This window comes from Pteropus medius, unplaced genomic scaffold (genome assembly GCF_902729225.1).
Source record: "Pteropus medius unplaced genomic scaffold, Ma_sr-lr_union100, whole genome shotgun sequence".
Classification (NCBI taxonomy): Eukaryota; Metazoa; Chordata; class Mammalia; order Chiroptera; family Pteropodidae; genus Pteropus; species Pteropus medius.
The window spans coordinates 2046423-2067959 of record NW_024350923.1 but is presented as its reverse complement, the minus strand read 5'-3'; positions in this window follow the sequence as shown (position 1 = coordinate 2067959).

Here is a 21537-nt window from a genome sequence, read left to right as displayed (position 1 = left end):
CTGGCTGGGAGCCACTCTTCTCAGCACAAATACCCAGAGTCACCCTGGGAGCCGGCGTCTGCCCAGCGGGCACCCCGGCCGGGCGGGAGACCAGCCCGCTCAGGACGGCGTTGGACTAGAGCCATCCTCATCCGCAATGCCCCCACGGCCCTCAGGAGCCGTGGGACACCGCTTCCCGCACACAAGTGGAACAATGCATCACTGTCCTTCTGCGACTAACTTACGTCGCGTGGCCTCATGTCCTCGAGGTTCGGCCCGGTCACTCCACGTGGCTGGACGTCTTTCTTTACGGCCGAGCCGTGTTTCATCACGCGTATGAGCCACACTTCCTTTACCCGTCCGTCCACTGCGGGGCCTTCCGCCAGCCTCCGCGTCTTGGCCGTGGTGGGCAATGCTGGACGAGCGTGCAGGGCAGCTGTCTCCTGAAAGTCTTGATCTGATTCTTCTGGATAAGTACCCGGCAGTGGGGTTGCTGGCCCATCCGGGAGTTCCGTTTTCAATGTTTTGTGGGAGCTCCGTAGCGTTCCCCGAAACAGGGCTCTGCCCTGTGAGTTGCCAGCCCCGGCGCACGAGGCCCCCGCCCGCCACGTCCTCGCTGGTGCCTTCCTTGCCGGTGGCTACTCGATGGCACACGATGGTCTGAATGCACACCCGATGTGATTTCTACAGCTTTAACTATGTCCAGGCGCGTATCATGGCCCAGAATGTGGTCTGTCCTGGTGAACGTGCCACGTGAGGTCGGGAACAGTGTGTGTCCCGCTGTCGCTGTGGGCAACGCTCCATAAATGTCCACCCGATCGAGTTGAGCTGATCGATCGCCCCGTTCGGATCACCCGTGCGCGTACTGACTCCCGCTGTGTGATCGATCGGTTACAGACAGTAGTAGCTGTGTCTGCTTCCTGGCTTGGCGCTATTTGTTTTCTGCCTTATTTTTAAAGGTGTTTTGTGGGGGCATGGACACACTTTGTATGTTTTCTTGTGAAATTAACTGGTCCCCTTATCACCCGGGGGTGCCCCTCGTCATCCCTCATCAACGTTCGTGCTCCGAAGTCGGCGTCGCCAGGAATGCGGGGGGCGACTCGGCTTCCCGTTGGCGAGTGCCGCACGGTGCTTCTGTCTCCGTCCCTTGCCCTGTCTCCCGCCCCGAGTCTTCCTCCTCGAGGCGGGTTTCTTGCCGGCAGCACAGAGCTGTGTGTCGTGTCGTCACCCTCTCGGCTCTGGTGCTCTCTGCCTTCTCCTCGGTGCGTTGAGACTCGGTGCGTCCGCCACCGGCCGTGCGCACACTCGGCTCAGTGATGTCGCTATGGGTCGCATTAGGGTCTTTGTCACCCCCTCCCCCCTTCTTCACTTTCCGCTTTTTCAAGTTTACCCCGTTCGTAAATGTCTGGGCGCTTGCCCTAGAGTTTATGATATTTACGCTAAACGAATCCAAGTTCACTACACCGAGTCATGTCTGGCGGAGGTATCGGAAAGGTACTGTTTTTTGGTTTTTTTTAACGAAGGATGAAGCTACGTAGACGCGTGATGACCGCCAAGGCCCACGGTTGGCACCAGGCTCACTCTTGGTGTTCCACGTCCCGTGATCCACCGTTATAACACCGTGCCAGGCAGCTTCGCCGCCCTGGAAGCGCCCGTGCCCTGCCCGCCCCCCTGTCCTCCCCGCCCCACCGCCGGGCCCTCCCCGGCCCCTCAGTTTCGCCTTTTCCGGATGTCAGGCTCGGAATTAAACCGATGCGGTCTTTTCTCACGGCGCCTGGTCCCCGGGAAGGCAATTCGTCCCTTCCTTATCCGCGTGCCCGCGGCTGCAGCAAACGGCAGCCGCCGTGGGAGAAATGACAAATCGAATAGGCAGACGCAGACTCGCCGGGGGACAGGGCTGGAAGCAGCGCAGTGGCCTCGCGGTTCCTCAGCTATTAATCGGTTGTCACATGAGCCAGGCCGCACGGATCGGGCACGTCTGACGTCGGGACTGCCGTTCAGTCGGGCTGTGGAGCTATCGACGCTGCACGCCGTGTTGGCTTCCGGGCGAGATCGGCTGCTTCGCTCAGCTCAGCGCTTGGCAGAGTCTGGGCTGGACGCTGGACCTCGGGGCCGCTAAGAATCCCACCTCTGCTCCCGCCCCCTTGGCCCAGCAGCTGGCCCCACACAGAGGCCCCAGTGCCCCGAGGCCAGACCTATGTGTGTGGCTGGAGTCCAGGCTGAGGGAGGCGGGTGCTGGGCACTCCACGGCTGAGAACAAGGCCAGGGAGCCAGTGAGAGGCCAGTCTGGGGAGGGCACAGGGCGGGCCGTACCTGCTCGGCAGGGACCCCACACCAGGAGGCTACATTTGAAGGGCCGAGGCCCCGTCACTGCCTCGTCAACTGCAAGCAGATGGATCCCGCAGGGGGGAAGGTCCGAGAGCCTGGGGGAAGGGCTGGCTGCCCAGCTGGGATGTGGGATCGTTCTGAGCCCCAAACGACCCCGCAGGGAGAGATTCGCAGAAGCCAAGTGCAGACCAGCTGAGCACAGGCGTGCGGGCTGCGGCGGGAAGCAAACGCCATCAAGGCTGAGCGAGGGCCCGGGGTCCCAGGCCGCCCCACGGCACACCACGTGGGCCCCTGCACCTCCATCCAGCCTGTGAATTGGCCTGTGCGCACCCAGCCCTGGGCTCAGGGACTGGCCATCACTGGGGAGCCAGCCGGGCGATGGCTTGGCTCACCTTCCAGAAGGTTCTGTGTTCTCGCCGAGCAGTCAGCGGACGCTGGGCAGAGCCGGCCCCTGTCTGTGGCCCCGAGGTGCCCGGCACTGGCCTGCAGGTCCTGGAGAGGGAGAAAATGAAGGCCAGACAGAACCTTCTGGAGACAATAGCCCTTCCATCATGTCGGGGCTGTTTCTGGATGTCAGGCTCTGAGCAGGGCCTGCTACCTCTTTGTATTTCTTCTGTAACCAGCCCGAACTCCCCGCTGGTAGGCACGGCTCCCCGTTACCGGGTGATATTTAGAACCGCATCGGTTATTTTTCCCATGCTTCTCTGGGTGCGGTCCCTCTACCCCTCCAGCATGGACCGCCAGACGTAGAGTGCGGGCCACATATAAAATTTAAAATTTCCTAGTAGCCATGTTAGAAAAATAAAAGTGAACTGCTTAAGTATGTGTCAATAATATAATTTATTTAGCCCAATGTGCTCAAAATATTATCACGTCAACGTGTGACACAAGCCACAGGGTGCTGAATGGCCCCCTGAGGCTAGTGGCCGCCATACTGGACGGTGCATACTGGACGGGGTGTCCGTCCGTGGGCCAGGCGGAGACGAGGCGCGTCACAGAGGGGAAGTGACAGTCTGAGCGATGCCGAGCTTCTGATCTGCAAAGCGGGTCACAGGACAAGCCAACATCTGCGGGGACCTGGAGGCTGGGGGGTCTACCACTGGCTGGTCAAGCCTGGGTGGACCGTGAACTTGGATGAACCAAGTGAGGCCCCGACAGGAGCCGGGAGTCTGGAGCCCAGGTGTTGGCAGGGTCGCCTCCCTCTGAGAAAGCGTCTCTTCCAGCTCCCGGGGGCGGCCGTCTCTCCCGGCGTCCTACGGCTTGTGGCCACACCGCTCCAGGCTCGGCGTCTGTCCCCGCGTGTAGCTCTCCCCGTGGTTCTGTGTCCTCAGGCGGCTCGTCTCACAAGGACACTGGTCGTGTTGGATCAGGCCCACCCGAGTGACCTCACCCTAACTTGGTCATATCCGCAAAGACCCCACTTCACGGACAGGTACTGCGGGTTAAGACTCCCACACGTCTTTGCGGGGGACACCACTCCACCCCTGCCCTCAGCCACCGGGGCGTCTTCCTGTCCTGTGAGAAGTGACTACCAGGTTCCATCTGGGGACCATCAGGGTGGAGCGCCACACGGAGCATCCAATAGAAAGAGGCAGAAGCACCCCTGAGAGCACAGCTTGGGGGGAGTGGGGGTTTAGGGTGGCGAGAGAAACCAAGAGGTGTCAGCTTCTTTGTCACCACGCGTCCTTAGCAACGAGAACAGAGAGAAGAGAGGAGCCAGGACCCACCATGGGGACGAGCAGCCGCCAGAGCAGAGAGCAGGGGTGCAGACGGTGCCCACACGGCACGTTCGGGGGGCTGAACGGTGGTCTCTGAGGCGTGCCCGTGTCCTGATCTCCGGACCCCGGGAATGTGGCCTGATTTGGAAAAAGGGTCTTTGCAGATGTGACTGAATTGAGGACAATGAGATGAGGTCTTCCTGGGTTATGCTGGGTTATGACGAGTGTCCTGAGGTGACTCAGGGGAGAAGGCCCGGTGAGGATGGAGCAGAGGACGGACGGACATGGCCACAGCCCAGGAGTGCCTGAAGCCCCCAGAAGCCGGACGAGCAGGACCCTCCCCCGAGTCTCCAGAGGGGGCATGGCCGTGCTGACACCTTGATTTGGGGCTTTTGGCCCCCAGAACCGTGACAGAATCAGTTTCTGTTTTTCAAGCTGCTCAGTCCGTGGTCATTTGCTGTGGCTGCTCCAGGACATTCATGCAGATGGTGGTGCCATCCTGCACCCCTTTTCCCAGGGTCCTGAGCCAGGTCCCCACAGGACTGGGAAGGGTGTCCCCCAGACTCAGGCAAAAGGAGCACCAGACTGCTGGGAGGTTGCAGGACCCAGACATCCCCATCATTCCCCACAATGAGCCTGAGACCTCGTCCTTCAGAGCCCCCCTGCACCCCGTAGGCGAAGGCCAGGTCCGGCTGCCCCAGGAAGCCACACCTGCCACTTCTGGGAGAAGCACAGGCAGCTTCGCAAGTGTTCACAGAGCTGGGGAGGGCCGGGAAGGTCTCCCTGCTGAGTGCGAGGATGTTCTGAGTTTCAGCACCATTAAATTACAAATCGGAGGTGACAGCTCGCCTCAGGGGTGGCTAAGGATGTGTCAACAGCACAACCCTGTTCCTGGATGAACTGTGATCTCCAGGCAGAGGCCAGCCCAGACCGAGGAGGACCGGGGAGAGAATGGGCTGTGACTTACTGGCGACTTGCTTGTTGGGACAAGACAAGGCCAAACGTGTCCTCCTGGGGTGCCCAGCAGACGAGGCGGCTCTTTCGTCCAGCCTTCCTCTGTGTTCCATCTGGGGACCATCACAGGTGTGTGGCATCTGAGAGAGAAGGGAAGGGAATCAGGAGCTCCCAGTGGAGACCGGATCAGTTTTCAGAGGCCGCGGGAGTGGGGGCCGGGAGCGGGCGGCTCGTGCAGTAGGGGCTGGGACAGCTGGAGAGCTCCTGGCTCAGGGAGGACAGGTCCCCAGGACCAAGGGTCCCCGTGGGCAGTCTCCCCAGAGCCTGGTGAGGGGCGCTCAGGACAGGAAGGCGAGTGGGCACTTAATGCTGCAGCACCCGGGCGGAGGGGTCGGCTGAGGGGGCAGCTGAGTCTGTGAAGGAACAGGCGGGTGGCAGCAGAGGGCAGTGGGTGCCAGCCCCAGAGTCAGGGACCTGCGTCAGGCCAACCCCGCCTGCAGAGGGAGGCCCGGGCTCCCTCACTCATCCTAAGTCTTGAAAGGGGCGCTTGGGCCTCACCGGGACGCCTCTCATAAAGGGGGGCTCCGAGGCGGTCCTCAAGACCTGGTGCCCGGCCTGCGGGCAGCGGGGAGACCAGCGGAGGGACACATCGTAGTTCTCTCCTGCTGCCAGCTTTGGCTCCGTCTGGGGACAGGGGGCAGAGGGAGCTGCCTGTCTCTAGCCCGCACCCTGGGAGGCCAGGCAGGCTCTGGATTCAGTGCAAATCCTGGGGTGCCCCTCCAGCCGTAATGCGTCCCCTATCCAGACATCCCCTACCCTGCTCTGTGCCTCCGGATTGGGAACTGGCTGGAGCAGTGCAATCAAGAGGCTCCCGCTTTCCAGAGGCGCCCTGCCCTGCGGCGCCCTGCAGAGGAGTCAGGTGGATGCCCCGGTTATTGGTCCTTGCAGCCCAGCTGTGGCCAGAGCAGCAAATGGGACCGTCCGGTGCTCCTGCACTAAGGACATGAGAGCATTCGGCTGGACCGTGAAGACAGAGCCACGAAATCGCAGTCGCGATGTGACGGGAGAGCTGGGCCGGCAGCTCCCTCCCCTCGAACCCTATGCAAACTCTGTCTGGTGTCCAAACGCAGCCGGGCACAACACACGGCATTTTGCCAAAGAGATTTAGAGGGGCGAGGCCGGGGGTCACGGCATCTCACGCCGGAAGTGTGTGCACGTCACATGCGTCTGTCACGACGGATCATAAAGTGCACAACCAACCCGAAACCATCGGTATTTGTCTTTTTTTTTGTATTACTCATTTCCTCCAAATGACGTGAGTCTGGTTCCCCGGTAGCTCTGCAACAGGGTCACACTGACAACCCGACTAGGAGTCGTCGCCAGAGCTCCTTTGGGGAGGAAAGGCCTTGGGACGTGAGGCGGGCCGCGGCCCGGGTGCGGGTACAGCCAGCTCGCTCCGCACCACACCCCTTCCTGCCGGGGTTCGGAGCCGGCTGAGCGGGCTTGGCACCACGAGGAGCTCAGGCCGGATCACCCCCTGTGCCTCGGCGCCCCAATCTCATCGACAGGCACAGCTTTGACATCGGCTTCCTTCCCGCCTCTCGGGTTGCCGTGCCAGGGCCCGAGGCCGCCTTTGAGATGCAGGCGACAAACACCACTATGGACTTCCGGATCCGGCCTCCGCCAGGTCGCAAGGCCAGGGCTGGGCCCCCGGGGAAGGCTCTCTGTTAGAGCCACAGTCAGCGAGGTGCCCCATCTGAACGCTGTCCTTGGAAGTGCTCTTTCCAGAATGTTCCTCAGGGGCCGCCTGCACAGCCACCTCTCGACACCAGTAACACTAGTGACCGGGCGGTGGCAGTCCATATCCCAAGGCTGTGCCCACCCGCGGGAGCCCCGCGGTGCCACTGGAGAACACCGGTTTGCACTCGACGCCCCAAGTGCATTCAAGCGTGCCTGGGAAATGTACTTTTTAGCTCCCTGGCCTCTGCCCCTACCCCCCTCCCCCAGTCTGCGAAACAGCCCTGGCATTGATGGCTAAAGCCTGCCCAGCAGGCCGGCCTTAGCTAGGCTGAGGGAGCAGAGAGCTCCGGCTGGGCCCCAGGAGCACCTGTCCCTTCCAGCCAGGCCAGCCCGATGGCGGAGGATGGGATGGCCGCCTCCAGCCCCAGCTGGGCCTTGTGCTATTTGCCTCCTGCCGGCCAGGCTGCGCCCGTGGGCCCCAGGGGTCCCCTGCCGCTGGCCCTGCTGGCCTATGGTCTCCGTGCCATGCCCGTTAGCCAGCCCTCTCCGTGGTGCCCGCTGTCCCATCCCCCTCTGCGCGCCACCTCCGCTGCCCCGTGAGAAGGGCGTAGGCAGGTCTCAGAGCGGGTCGCCGCCCTCCCACCTTGGGGCCAGTCCTCAGCTGGGTGAGGCAGCTCTTTGCAGTTCTCTGGAAGCTTCTCAGAGGGTCCCCATGTGGATCTGGCTCTGAGAAGCTGCCTGTGCCAAAGCCCAGCAGGGGACACGAATCCCCGTGTCCTGTGGTGGTGGCAACATCGCCCTGGGGGGCTTGCTGCTTCCCTAGACCCTTCGTTCCATGGCCAGCCATGAAGCAGGGGCACTGCCAGTCTCCCTGGCATCCCCTCGGTCACCTTGGGACTATAACCCTGGACGCAGGGCAGGTGAGTGGCATAGACGGCCAGCTCCCTGGGTGAGTCGTGGGCCACTTCAGTACTAGAAGGCTCTCCACACAGAGAGGGACTGGTGGTTCCGTGCACGACACCGCCTTGCGACGTGAACAGGCACAGAAGCTCTGGGCAAGGCAGGCCCCGCAGCATGTGTGTGTGTATGTGGGGGGGGGACTGGTAACCAGCCTCCAGAAGATGAAGTGTGAGTGACAGGCCCTTCAGATCTGGGACCTGCCAGCGCTGGGTCTACGGGAGGCGTTGTCACCTGAACTGGACCTCGGGCCTGTAGCTCAGCCCTCCTGGGGCGTGCAGGACAAGCCTGTCCACTCGTCCATGACCAGGGACGCTTTCCCAGGATCCACTCCGAGCTCGCTGCCTCCCTTCCAGAGTTTGGAGCTGGGGAGGGAACGCTGTGTCCTCCACAGATCAGGACGGTAAGCCCAGAGCCCAGCAGGGCTCTCACCTCCCTGGCCCTGGACATAATACTCCTATTAATGCATCACCTCACGCCGCCAGTGATGGTCCAGAGCTCACAGTCAACCAGGCACAGAGAGGTGGCCACTCGGCCTCCACAGTGGAGTGGGTGCAGGGTTGCTCTGCCAGCAACGGCTTCTGCTAGCTGTCCTCTGGCTGGCCTGAGCCCGCTCAGCCGGCTCTTCTGGTTGGTTAAGCTGGGGCTTCCACTCTGGGTGGGAAGGGGGGCGGTGGCAGCAGGATGAGGGGCGCACCTGGCATCACGCGCCCCATGGGAGTGGTGGCGGGGAGCGGGCGCGGGGAGCGGGCGCGGGTGGCTGTGCGCCTGCTAAGCCGCAGCCCCGGCCCTCCGGGAGGGAAACGCTATTGGCTGTAAGAGCAGACATGGCAAAGCCGCGCTGTTCTGGACCCGGAACAGAACCCAGAAGGTGGAACGGTCCTAGAAGCCTCTGCCCTGGACCCACCACGGACAGAGAGAGGACGGCACTGAGGAAAACGCTGTCAGTCTAAGGAGTCAGCAGCATCCTGGGGCACCCGCCAAATGCAGGCGACGGAAAAGGGGCGCCGTAGGCGAACCCTGCGCGGAAATTCCGAGCGTGCTCAGAGTTGAAAGAGCGCAGCTCAGAAGTGTGATCATGTGAACCAGAAGCAAAAGCGCAATCTCAGTTTATGTGTCCGGGGAAAACGACAGGGGACATACTGGATAAACAGCGGGGACAGCTACGTGGGCAGCAGGTGTACGGCGGGGACTGCGCGGGCCGACTGGACCCCACGGCTGCCGGCGGTGTCCGAGCGATCGGCGCCTTTGCGGGGATGGCGAGATACCGGACGAGGATGTGCTGTCACCTGGAGCCGCTCCGCTGTGCGAGACTTAGGACGTCCTCGCGGGGGCGACGCCATCCCTGCGGCTGGGTCATTCGCCCCGCAGGCAGCGTCCCCTGCAGGCCGGCCCTGCAGTGCGAGGTCTTGCCCGGGCACCGGGTGGGCTGCAGCGAGAGGAGAAGCCTGGGCCCCGCCCGCCCACGGGCCAGGTGTGCAGAGGGGCTGCTAGCGGGTGAAGCGGAGAAACGGAGGGGACGGGGGCTTCGGACGCGGGCCAGCCGGGTTCCCGTCAGGTCCCCACCCGCCGCTTGCAGCCGAGCACAGAAGACGTCTGCTGGCGGTGTGATTCTTCCGCACTCCAGCACCCCGGGTCAGCGGAACCTGCGCTTCCACTGTGGAAGCCGAGACCACCAGACCCTCGGCCCGTCCTCCTGGGAGCTGGGCGTGACTTGATTCCGCCAATCAAATAAGCCTACCCTACTTCTCAGCCAATCAGGTGCTCCTATCCTGAATGACTTGGCCAATCAAGTGTGACCGTCCCGAACTATTTAGCCAATCTGCTGTCTCTCCCTTGCACTTCCCAGCCAGTTAGTCGTGTTTTCTCTGAATTACTTGGCCAATCACGTGTGACCATTCTGACAGGGGTTGGCCTGCAGGGGTCCTGGCCTGCAGCGAGACCACGTGACCAGCTCCGCGGCTCTGGCTATGCAGTTTGGAGCCCTGTTCCCTTTCCTTTTGGCAATGTCGTGGGTGCCCCTTCATTGTTTAAATAAATTTTTATTCTCCTTATACTGGTCACAATCGATTTTTCTCTTGCTTACAACTACAGAACCTTGACCGACGTGCTGTGCGAGTTTCGGTAATCCTTGACCTTCTCTGGGCCTTACTGCAGTACCTTTGAAATGGGACAGGAATTCGTAGCCTGCAGGATTTGTAGCGGCTGCTGGCGTGGCCCTAGAGAAGCAGTGGGGACAGCGTCAGCCGACCCGTCGGGAGCAGAAGCCACCGCGCTAAACAGTAGCTTGTTAGAGAATTTATTAAACTTATCTCCTTTCTGTCGCGAGGTTAAAATTTTCAGAAACAAGTCAGCCTTCAGAAACAGTATGCCAAACCCGCTTAAGATGTCCATGAAGAGCTTTGCAGCAGCCCAGGTGGGGCTGCCAGGTAAAATAAAGGACCCTACGCCCCACCACCCCCCATACTGGACTCTCCATCAAACGACCATTTTTGAAAAGCATAAGTATGTGCCAGGCAATATTCGGGACCCACTTATGCTAAACAAGATTGGTTGTTTATCGGAGATCCTGGGGCACCTCAGTGTCCTGGACTTTTGTTTGCCACCCTGCACCTTGCCCCACTTTGGGAGTCCAGCTCCTGAACCCCGTGTCCGGTGCTCGCTTTGATTTGGGGCAGCTCTGTGACAGCCAAATGGCTTTGTGCAATGCATCCTTGAAAGCCTGTTGCGTTTGCTCCGGGGCTTATTAAGGCCAGCCATTTTCACAGCGACAGGCTGTGTTCCAGGATCGATGGCGTCGCAATCACAAAATTGCAAGCGCTCTCACGCACTCTACCAGTGGGAGCCCAGTAGGAAGCATAAACACCCTTCTGGGTCATTATGGGTCATTTTCGGCTTCCGAAGGGCCTGTCTCGTGCTGCGTCTGGTCCTCCCAGCCCTGTAGCACCCCCCATCCCTCGCTAAGCCCAGGCTGATTACGCAGGTGGGTCGCTGCTGGCCGTCATTTTTCCAAAGACGAAGTGCATTTGCTTGATAAGGCTGATGGGCCTGGTCCCCCCGGAGACAGACGCGGAAGCTTCTTAGTCCTAATGCGTCGCCCAGAGACGGCGGAGGGAGACCATCTCCGAAGTGGCGACCGGGACTCTGCCTCCGGACGGTGGCCACAGCGAGGGCGACGGTAGCCAAGGGGAGGACCAGGGCTGCGCCGCGACGTCCGGGTGCTTCCTCCTGAGGCCACAGAGCCGGTGACTCAAATCGGGATTCCTGACTGTGGCGTGCGACATCGTGGAGCACACTTCGGAGCCACAGGAACTCGGCGTCCTCTTCCTCCGGGTCCAGGCGGAGCCCCGCCAGTGGCTCCCGCTGCTGCGAAGGGAATGCAGCGATGCACAAAGGGGGTACCGGGAGGGCGTCGCCCCGGAGCCTGAATTCCGCCAGTCACTGTCGTTGACCTTTGGGCTGGTGATGCTGGCTTCTGAGAATAAGTCACAAAATAGATGGATGGCCATCCCCAGAGTGCGTCCGCGCTGTAGCTGACTCTAAAGTTGCCAACAGGGCTGCTCGCTGGCTTTCCGGCGCGGACCCAGCGGCGATGGTCATTTTACGCACCTGTCCTTCCCCTCTTTCCGTTAATCCGCCCAAGAAACAGCAGCTGTGCACCCGCCACGGCAGGGCCTTCTGTGCTGGGTGCTGCGGTGACTGATACCTGGACCGAGGGACCCACGTCGTGCAGAGTCCTCGCTCCCGCGCCATCCTGGGCCCCCGCCCCTGCCCCCAGGCTTCGCCCTCACAGGAAGTGGTCCATCCGGGTCAGTAGCTCAGGTCAAAACCCCAGGGCGACGAGTTGCTCTTGTGTCCCTTCTCCTCGCCACCTTTATTGCGCCTCAGTGAGCAACCTACATCTCTCCTTAAAAGGCAGGCTTAGTCTGTCCCGTTTCTGTCTGGACGCAGCCAGCCTGTCTTGGTCGCCGTCACCTCTGCCGGATGTCTGCAGTGGCCTCCTGACGGGTCTCTCTGCGTCCTCTTCGCTGTCGTAGGGGCTACAGTGTGCAGGCACGTTTTTCCGGAGGATACGTCCCCTGCTCCGGACCAGGATGGAGCCCAGTGCCACCGGTCCTTGATGCCAGACCTGCTCGAGGTCCCTCCCCTGTCTGTACTGTGTCCCAGCCAGGGAGATGGGACTAGAATGTCCAATTAACACGAGCGGCCACGGCGCCTTGGGCTACCGGCCACCCCCCAGGGCACCCACAAAGGGCAAAACACGGGGACACTGTGGTTTAAAGGGAGCGAGGTGGCCCTGAGCTTTTCGCTTTGAGAAGCTAACTCCAGAAACGGCTGTGATTCATCACAGCACGAGGGGACAGATTCTGCCAGCAGTGGCCTGCCAAGAGGCGGCTGGATCGGCTGGGGGACTCTGACACAGTGTCCCTTGCCCTGCAGAGGTACTTGAAGAGGCTGCCGTGCTCCCACCTGTCAGCACCCACGAGGGCCACACACTTTCTCAGCCCTGAATTGCATATTGAGAGGTGGGGTGGGGGCCCAGGTGTGCTCTGTGGACCAGCAGCTCAGCATCACCTGGGACGAAGGCTGCTAGAAAAACCGAATGCCAGGTCCCACCTGGGCGCAGCACTCAGCGCCCGGCCAGTGTGGAACGCAAAACTGGACAGCAGAGCGAGAGACATCATTCTGTCAATGAAAGGCCAGTATCCCAATGGACCAGGTCCCGGGCGGATGTGGGAGATCCCAGGGAAAGAGATGACCGCGCTGAGGGCCCCTGGTTCGTGGGTCCCACCCGTGGCCGACAGGGTTTTCCAGGCCAGGCTCCGCCTCCCGCTCACGCCTCAGTTTCGACCCAGCCCCCTCCTCCTCTTCAGTTAGTTCGCTCCGCTCCGCTCCTCGTGTGTGGCTCCCAGCCGGCAGCTCCACCTGGCAGCTCATCAGGAGGAAGATTCACACACCCACGAAGCAGTCCCCAGGTGCAAGGTCCAGGAATCTGGGTTGTCACCGGCCTTCCCGGTGATTGTTATACACAGTGACGTTTAGGGGGCACTGGCTTAGACGAGGCAGGGGTCGAGTCTCCTCACGGATGAGAAGGGTAAGGCAAACCGTCCAGGCGTGGATGGCAACCACGATGTGTTCTGGCGGTCTGCTCGGCCACCCCGGTGTGTGGACGTCACCCTCGCTGCCACCGAGTGTTCTTGGCATGACCGTTGCACCTTGAGCACTGTGTGCGTTTCAGGCAGGAGGGAAGGGAAGAGGTGCCAGCGGGGTCTGTCCTTCGTAGCCACTCTTGCAGAAGCTTCGTCTGGCGCATCCACTTACACTCATCGTTCCTACTGTCAGACGCTACACCCAGCAGGGGCGGAGGCTGGGAAGGCAGCTTTTCAGCTGGGTTGGAGGCCACGCCCGTTGGGCTTTTGTCGTAGAAAGGAGAACAAGACTGGGCGCTGGGCTGGCCCCCACCGGAGCCTGCCACGCCCCCGTGGAAGCCTTCAGTGCTTCTGGCCCAGTGTTCTAGCTTCCCCTCTCCCTGAGGGGGGCAGGCTTGCGGTTCCATCTTCTTTGCGGGGAGTGGGGAGTTCTGGCCGGTGAATTGTGGGTAGGAGCAGGGCACACATTTGGAGCACTGGCATGGGACGCTGCAGAGGCTTTCCCTTTGCACGGCGACTGGCAGCGCCTGAGCACGCAGCTGCCCCCTAAGCCTGGGACTCTGCTCATTGTCCCTGAGCCCTGCTGACGTGTGACAGACATGTAAACCGAGCAAGAAATAACCAGGTGTTGTTTTAGACCACTGGGACATAAGAACACTGGGGGATGTTTGTTACTCGAGCATAGCCTCGATTATCCTGACTGATACAGTTCTTCTTGTCGGCGGGATGCTTCCGTCAGGGCGACGGCTGCTTGGCCGTCGGTCGCCTGCCCGCCAGGCTCCTCTCTCGGCACTGAGTTTCTCCAGGGCGAGAACCAGGTCTCATCCACCTCCGTGCCTGGCACACAGTAGGCCCTCAGGGAGATATTTTGAATTGAACTGAAATGGGAGACACATGCAGACGACAAGTACATCTAGCGATAGACTCTTCCTGCCCACTCGACCTTGCTCATACCCCTTCCTTCGCTTGCAATGCTTTATCTCATTTTCAGAGTCCCCATCTGTGCCTATTATGCTAACCCCCACCTGCAAGGGAGCTGTCTCTTGTAGGAAAAGTAATCATTCATCTGATCAATGCTTATTGAGAACCTACTACGTGCCAAGTACTCCTCTAGATTCTGGATATACAGTGATGAACAAAACGGACACAAGTATTTACATCCTAGTACACAAGATGGCAACAGAAAAAGCACACTAAGGTATATGATGTGAGATGGTGCCAAACGCCATGAAGAAAAGCTGACCAGGGAATGAGCTGGGGAGTGACAGGACACGCTATTTTTAAAGGGAGGTGAAGGAAAGCCTCGTTGTGTAGGTGACATTTGAGCTGACCCCTGAAGAGAGTGAGAAATTCGCCACAGAGATAATCGGGGAAAAGAGCGTGTCCGGTAGAACAAACAGCCGATGCAAAGGCCCGAGGCGGCAGGGGACAAGGCGGGCCAGTGTGCCTGGAGGACAGGGAGCGAGGGGACCGTGCGGGAGCTGAGGGCAGAGAGGTGGCTGGGGCCAGAAGGTCGCCGTGGCAGAGAGTCGAAGAATGGGTAGTTGATGAATAGAATGTGGGCGACAGCAGACATTTGGTGCTCTGGGCGAGAGCCGGCGGCGGCTGGGACCAGGGTGCGGGGTGGTGGCGGCGGAGGTGCTGCCGAGAGCTCGTACTGGGGTCTATTTCGAGGAGCACTAACAGGATTGCTTCATTTATGGATGAATCGTGGGGCACGAGAGAAAAAGACGGACTGGGAATGACAAACCAAGTCGGGGACCACAGGGTGGAGCGGGTTTGGGGGCGTGAGAGCCGGCGCCACAGCACGTGAGGGACGCGTTCCGCGGGAGACGCCGTCAGCTAGAGAAGACCGGGTTCACGGTCGAGGACGGGGCTGGAGACGGACGCTCGGCATCTCCACGGTCGTTAAGCCCGTGGGCCGGACCGGATCTCCGGGGGAGGCTGGCAGGGGTCATGGCTCTGAGATCTGGAGCGAGACCGGGGCCACATTCAAGGTCGGGAGAAGAACGAGAGTCAGCAGAGAGACGAAGCAACGGCCGGAAAAGCCAGAGCAGAGAGGGTGCTGAAGATCCACGTCTTAAAGAGGCAGAGTCGAGACTCCGCTGGGAAAGCCCAACGCCGAAGATTTTCACTCATTAACTAATGAGGGGACCGATCAGATGTGAAACCAGTGCCAAGGAGAACTCAAGGGACATTACAGAGGCAAAGTAAGTGATCTGGAAACACATTCACAACTCTATCCACGGGACCATAACCAATTTCACCCCCGCAGATGCAATTAATTTGCATTTCCACAGACGAGAACCATTTGCATTATTCTTAGTTTTCCAAAAGAGTTTCCTACACAGGGTTCTGTAACTTATAAAGTAGCTCCATGAAAGGTCGCGAGAACCCGCACACAAGATGCTCAGGAAGGTTGTGGGGTTTTTTTTGCGGGGATGGGGGGTGGGGCGCGGTTGCCCATTTTAAAGTCTTTCCCAAATTTTCCTGACACAGGAGACCATGGAGTCTTAGAAGCCACATGAATAAAGCATCCCCAGAAGGAAGAGTGACCAGCAGTCAAGAGCTGTAGAGAAGTAAGATGCAACCTGGCCTTGGATTTGCCCAGAGGCTGCGGTTGGTGACGTTGACAGAGGCGGCTTAGCCGTATCCGTAGGGAAGAAAGTCGGCATGGAGGGGGTTGGAGAGATGGCAGAGGTGCTACAGAGTCCCCGAGAATAGACACCTTCGGGCCGTTGAGTCTCAGGCTCTGAGGCGGGAGCGGAGCAGAGCTCCGAGCACAGCTCCCGGCCGCTGCTCCTCTTGGTGGCTCTTACCATGGCCGCCCCAGAGCCACCCCGAGGGACTCGCTGGCTCCCTGGAAAACTCTGATCCAAGCAGCCAGAAGCCACCTGTCCCATGAGAGAGAGACTAGCGTGAAAACAAAGGCCTGGGCACCAAAGGAGAGCTGATTTCGGACAGTGCGTGTGGCATAAAACCTTCGCACTCCCTGACGTGCGTCTCGGACGTGGCAGCTCTGCGGGCTCTGGCCAGGCCAGCTCCTCTCCCAACCTCGCTGCAGCTGTCCGTCTCCGCCTTCCAGGCCCCAGAGTCGGTGAGTCCCTGCTCTGGCTGGCTTGGAACAAGCCTCGCCAGGGACTTTCAGCTATTAAGAGGCTCGGCAGGAGCTGCACCCCGCAGCCTGAGCCCCAAGACCTGGCTCTCTCAGCCGTGCTGTGTCGCCGCTGGTCTGCCGAGAGAGAGACGTGTCAGAACACGCCACCGCGCTCTCGCAGGGGAGACGTGGTGTTCCGTGAACGTGTGATTTTCTCTGTTCATCTACCTCGTTTTCCCCGCGAAGGGATTCCCTTCGGGGCCCAGGGAAAAGGTGAGAGGAGGCGGGGGTGAGGGGGAGGCAGGCGCGAGCCGGGCCCCCGGACGGGCGGGGTGAGCGCCCGCCTGGCCAGGTCCCCTCACTCGGACGCCCTCCCACGACAGGAACCTTGGCGGTCAGAGTTTGTCCCCGCTTCACAGAGGACGTGAGGCTCTGGGAGTTCGCTCGGAGCCGGAGCTGGGAATCCGGCGGGTCCCGGTGACAGCAGAGTCCCAGCTCGCGGCCTCCCCCGTGGGAAATGAGCGTTGTTTTCGTTTTAAAAGAGTGGGTGGCATCGGCCGGGGGCGGTGTTCCTGAAAATGTCTAGCAGCGGGGACCCCAGGTCCCCGCTTGTGTTTGCACGGGACCAGCCGAAGCTGCGGTCCCCTCGTCCGGCCCTAGATCCGCTCTGCGGGCTCGCGGCCCCTGGTTCTGGCCACGGCGGGTCCCAGCGGGGCTTGGCCTGGGGACACGGTCTTGTTCTCCCAGCCCAACTGGGAGATTGAGAGGGCCCGAGGGTCCCAGGCCTGAGAGGTGCCGAGGGGGACCAGGCGGGGAGGAGGCAGACGCCTAGAGCACGAGAGGGGACGCAGCATGAAGGGAGCGACCGCCTAGACTCCCCTTTTCCTCCTGGACGGGGACCCGCGGAGTGACCCTCGTATGCTGTGGGCAGGTGGCGGCCAGTATTGCTGCTCGTAGTAGCCGGTGAAGAGGGCCGAGGGCGGAGGCCACTCGGACTGGAGCCAGATGCCAGGGGAGGCGGTGGCGCTGGTCCCCTTCACCTGCCGCGACGGGCCAAGCGGTGCTGGTGGCACTCGGTGGCAGCAGGGCGTCCGTGGGTGAAAGCCCTGGACCCTGGCTTCCCGGCTCAGAAGGCAGCGCGTGCACAGTAATGCGACACGGGCCCCAGCCCCAGGGGCCGTGGCTCCGGAAGGTTTAAAAGGAAAATGGAGATTGAAAACGGCCCGTCGCCCTGACGGGGGAAAGACCTGGGCTTTTCCAGAGCTGCCCCTGCGAGCATCCCCTGTCCTCCTCACGGTCCGTGACCCTCCGTGACCCTCGTGACCCTCCGTGACCCTCCGTGACCCTCGTGACCCTCCGTGACCTTCCGTGACCCTCCATGACACTCTCCTCACAGCAGGCGACGGCTGGTGTTCTTCATCCCCCCGTTTTACCTTCTCGGAAGTCAAAGTAGGACACGCGTGTGCGTGCTGTGTGACACGCGTGTGCACCGCTATGCAGATGAAAACACACATGTCGAAGGACGCTGACAGGCACGTAAGAATAAACGGCGGTCCCCTCGCCGACTCTTCCAGCCGCGTCTGCCAGGACCCACGTCGTCCGTACCTTTAGACGAGGACGGCTTGCACCGCAGTCTCTCGACCCGTCGGTGTCAGGCCCGTTAGGTATTCACCTCTCCCGAAGTCGCGATGCCTCTCGAAGCCGTCGGTCACATCCTAAACCGCGAACAAATCGTCATTCGGAAATTTGCCTTGTTGCAACCAGGTAAATGTTGTTGGCTTTTTTGAGTCGATTATGATTGTTTTTTTTTTTTCTTGCTTTTCCTAGTATTATTAATACTTGCCTTTTTTTTTTTTTACCCCTCAGTTGTTTCGTTTTTTCGGGGAGGGGAGGGAGTGTTGGGAGAGTTTTTTTGTTTGTTTGTTTGTTTGTTTATCACATCTACCCGTCTTGGTGAGGCAGCCTCTCCACACGATCGCCCCGGGGCCAAGCGCATCGGGATACCCTTTCTTCCAGGTCCCTCCGTCGCTGGCTTCGATCCGGACCTTGGGTCTCCAGGCCTGAGGACGAGGCCTGTGGGCGGGGCAGAGACGGGGCTCCAGTGGGGAGGGGTCCCCGACCAGGACGCAGTCGCCGCAGACACCATTTTCAGAGCGCCAGCTCCCCCCACCCGCGCCCCCACACCCCCACCCCGCCGTGTTCCTCCATCTGGCAATATTTTCCACGCAGGCGGAAGGAAGTTCCTCTCTGCGTGACGCCAGGGAGTGGCACGGCTTCCCGCGCCGCCGCTCCTGACTCCCTCTCACCCCTCGTCACGCGCACCTGTCACCCTCCCATCTCTGTGCCCTCGCGTGCCCGGCCCGGCCCCTCCGTCCAGTCCCGGCCACTGCGGCTCCCTCGCCGCACAGGTCCGCCCCGGCCTCTTTCCTCTTTGGGGACCGGCTTCCCGTCGGGCGGCCAGTGCCCTTGGTCCCCCCGCCGCACCCCGTTTGCTGCGGCCGTGCCCGCCCGCGACATGAGCTGTCCAGCGCCCAGGCCGCGTCCACCATGATTCTTTGCCTGAAGCCCGTATTTGAGAAATATTTCACGGCTAACGATGGCCACCCTTCTGTGTGTTGAGAGCGAGCTTCGGATCCACTTTCTGCCAGACGCTGCTCTTCAAATTCAGGGGGAAAAGGGGAAAGGGAGGCTGCTCGTTCTCACGGATCCGAGCAAACATCGCTCTCTGGTGCTCACTCTTTCAGCCCCGCCCGGGCCGAGCCCCCCAGGAAACATCTGGGCTGAGGAAAACCAACCATGAAAACACCCTGAATTCTGGAGCTGGTAAACCTTCTAGTTTGTTTTTGTTTTTGTTTGGGTATCTGTCGCTTGTCTTAAGCAAGAGACTCTGCTGGGTTTGGGCATCACTAACCAAGCGCTAGTTGAAATATATTTAATTTCAGTGGCTTCCAGCAGAATTTTCCCCGAACAACCTCCCTTTCTCGCTAACGACTGTATAGGCTGCCACGTCACGTCAGGCTAAAGCCTCCCCTGGCCGCGAAATGCGGGCCTTGGGCGGAAGCGTCAGCACGGCCGCCCCTCCCGGCTCTGCCAGACTGTTCTGGCCCAGAGCTGCTGGTAACTTCTGTCTTTAAAGACAATTTAGCTGATTTTTTTTTTCCTCCAAGATTTCGAAGTACTTAAAAAAAGATTCCATTGTGAAAGTGTCACAGGATAGGGAGTCATTGTCTTAGCTTATTACCGGCTCGCTGGACGAGAGTTTCAGGCTGTGAAATTAGGGCCTTTCTATTTTTGATGTCCCCGTTTCTTGAAATAGGTGGTGTGCAAGCAGACGTGCCGGCCCAGATCGCCCACCCGGGCCCTTGGGTCTGCGACGGCACCTGCCACGACTTCCATCTCGACTCAGCCCTCCGCCAAGTCCGTGCGAGGGGCCCCTGACACCACCAGCGTCACCGGGGCCCCCGAGGCCAGGCAAGGAGAACACTCATTCCAGGGTCCTGGAAGAAAGAGACTGGTCGGCTTTCTTGAGCAGTCCACTGAACGACACAGAAAACGCAGACTCTTGCTGTGCTTTGGGGATGGCACGGAGCTTACGTCTCTGTCACGGAGACTCCGGGCCAACACAGAGGGTGTGGCTGGAGGGATGGACACCACAGCTGCAGTGCGGGTGGCCACGAGGGCTGTCTCCTCTTTTCTCTGCCTTTTCTTGTCATTTCTCCTTCGATTCGTGCATTATTTAGAAATGCGATGCTTAACTTTCAAATGCTTGGGTTTTTCTAGACGTCTTCCGGTTACTGAGTTTTAATTTAATTCCTTTGTGGCCGCAGAAGGTAGTTTGGGTGTGCTGGGATAACCGGGTACCTATTTGGAAGAAATGAAACTCATCCTTGACCTCACATTATATACAAACATTATATCAAGAGAGATCATAGTTCTAAGTGTACAAACAAACCAACAAACAAAATTGTAAGCCTCTAGAAGAAGCACCAGGAGACTATCTTTGTGACTTGGAGATAGGCAAAACGTTTCTTAGACGGGACACAGAAAGCAATAACAGCAACAAAAAAAGGCAAATTATTATACTCTATCGAATTCGAAAACTCTGTTTCTCACATTAAAAAATGAAAGCCACAGGCTGGGAGAAAATATTCGCGAAATACCTAACTAGCAATGACATCGTATCCAGCCTATGTTAAGAACGCCGTAGCTCAGTAACAAAAAGACAAACAACCCAAATGAAAACAGGCAGAACATACGGACAGACACTTTGCGCGGCCGCCCAGCGCTCCCTGGGCGCCCGCTTCGCTGCACGCTGGCGCCCTCTGGCTTCTGGTGTTGGCCCCTGGTCTTCTCAGCCAACCACTCTGCTCCCCTCCGCTGTCCTCTCTCCCTCCTGGCCCTTGAAGGAGGCCATCAGAGCATCACGTCCCCTAACACAGTCTGCTCAAGACGGGCAGACTGTGAGCCGGTCAAAGCCAGGGAGAGGCCGTGCCAGGACGCCCTTCAGAACCCCGGGTGGACGGCCCTTTATACCACTCGGCCGATGCCGGGAAGCTGGGGTCCCAGAGCGGCTGGCGGCCAACTTGCTACGCCACACCGAGAGCCAGTCTGAGAGTGGATCTCACAAAGCAAGAAGCAGAGCCAAGGTGGGGAGCGAGACCGAACCCCAAAGATACTGCCTGAATCCCCGGATCCAGCCCAGCCCGAGGCCCGAGGTGACGGATCGCAAACACGGCCGCACGCCCTGCCCCGTCCAGAAGCCCGCCGCCTCGCGCCGGGCCCTGGGGTTCTCCCGCTCACGGGAGCGGGTCTGCTCCTCCGTGCTTCGACCTGGGCTCGGCTGCGTGACTCGCTTTGGCCAGTGCAATGGCAGCGGACGTGACACAACAGAGGCTGGGGGAGTGTGTGAGCGCAGGCTGGCTCTCCCAGCCTGGGTGCCAAAGGGTATCTGGGCAAGTGCAGTTACCCTGTTATTAGAGCCGCACGCGCCTCGACATCACATTCATCAAGAGAAGCCTCAGGGAAAACACCAGGAGGGCAGGACTGGTCTCCTTCACGGCATCCACCTGTCTGTCTGTATCCATCATCTATCTACCCATCAGTCAATGCCCATTCCATATCCATCACCTGGAAGCCATTCTCATCCATCTATTTTCTTTGTTTGTATCATCCATCTGTATCCATCTTATTTATCACTATTCATTCACATCATCATTCATTCATCCATTCATCATTCATCGAATCATCCTCATCTATCATCTTTCCATCCATCAATCCATTTTGCTGATCTATCATCCATCCATCCATCATTCTCTATTCACCATCCAGCCATTCACCCATCATCCACCCAACCATCCATCCATCATCCATCATCATCCATGCAATTCCATCTATCTATCATCATCCATCCATCTATCATCCACCCACCCACCCACCCATCTCATCTGCCCCTCCATCACAGATGTCTCTACTTCAGTATGAGGAAGAGGGTCGCAGAGTGAAAAGTGAGGCCACTCTGCAGGGGACAGAGAGTCATGTCCTGACTTCTCGACCCATGGAAGATGGTGACTTAAATGAAGAAAAAGCACCAGGCTGCTCAGTTTCCCGGGAAGTC